Genomic DNA, 1,114 nt, shown 5'->3' with positions numbered 1-1,114 from the left:
CCTTCTACTTTATTTAACAACTTAGGGTATATACTTTATATTGCTGTCTTTGGCAGCAAGAAATGATAGAACATTCTCTGTTCTATAAGAAATGATTTTTTTTTCCTAAAGAAGGTGTTCATATTCATATTCCATGAAATCGAAATGGTCTACCCACCTCAAAAGGAACAGTTAGAATTTTTGCCTGAATGATAGCTTAAAGAAATCCTGTGCTTGTGCTCACTTTGGCAGCACATGTACTAAAATGGTAATGATGAAGAGAAGACTAGTAGGGTCCCTGAGCAGGGGTGACACGCAGATTTGTGAAGCATTCCATAGTTAAAAAAAAAAAAAAAAAAAAAAAGAAGAAATCTTGTGGCTTTTTTTTCCCCATTAGCTTCAGCTAACATGGATTGTCTCAGAGAAGCCTGCTTGAGCTGATTCACCTCAATATGATGCCTGTTGGGTTTTGGATTATCAACTTTTCTTCACCTGAGAATTTGACTGAGCAAGAATTCTGTGGGCAGATTACAGGTGATCCAATTGGTGGTTATTTGGGCCACATCACAGGGAAATATCTGGTAGGTGGGATGGGCCTTCTGGGTAGGAGGCTCTTTCTCACAGAAGCGGCTTATATAAGAGGCATGGAGACTCAGCTCCTAATGGTTTTAATCCGATTAACTGGGAGGCAACATATGCTGTAATGGTGTTACTTCTGTGGGGAACTTTCTCAGAGATCTCTGGTCTGGTAACTGGCCCAAAAGGAAAGACTCAAGAGAAATACTGATTTTACCTGAAGTCTATGGACAATTTTAAGTTTTTAATTCCAGTTAGTTAACATACTGTGTTATATTAATTTCAGTTGTACAATATAGTAATTCAACAGTTTCATGCATCACCTGGTGCTCATCACGAGTGCACTCTCTAATTCCCATCACCTATGTAATCCATCCCTCCACCCACCTCCCTTCTGGTAACCATCAGTGTGCTTTCTATAAATAAAAGTCTATTTCTTGCTTTGTCTCTCTCTTTCTCTCCTGTTTTTCCCTTTGCTTGTTTGTATTGTTTCTTAAATTCCACATATGAGTGAAATCATATGGTGTTTGTCTTTCTCTGACTGGCTTATTTCCCTTAG

At 38.5% G+C, this 1,114-nt stretch overlaps 1 non-coding gene across 1 annotated transcript; it reads left to right on the top strand.

Moving 5' to 3' along the window:
- The first annotated feature begins 215 nt into the window (after positions 1–215).
- On the top strand, positions 216–322 carry LOC123581886. The gene has a single exon (XR_006704069.1). It is a non-coding gene; the product is annotated as a U6 spliceosomal RNA (small nuclear RNA).
- The last annotated feature ends 792 nt before the right edge of the window (positions 323–1,114 follow it).

This window comes from Leopardus geoffroyi, chromosome A1, assembly GCF_018350155.1.
Source record: "Leopardus geoffroyi isolate Oge1 chromosome A1, O.geoffroyi_Oge1_pat1.0, whole genome shotgun sequence".
Lineage (NCBI taxonomy): Eukaryota > Metazoa > Chordata > Mammalia > Carnivora > Felidae > Leopardus > Leopardus geoffroyi.
This window is presented reverse-complemented; position numbering and strand designations above follow the sequence as displayed.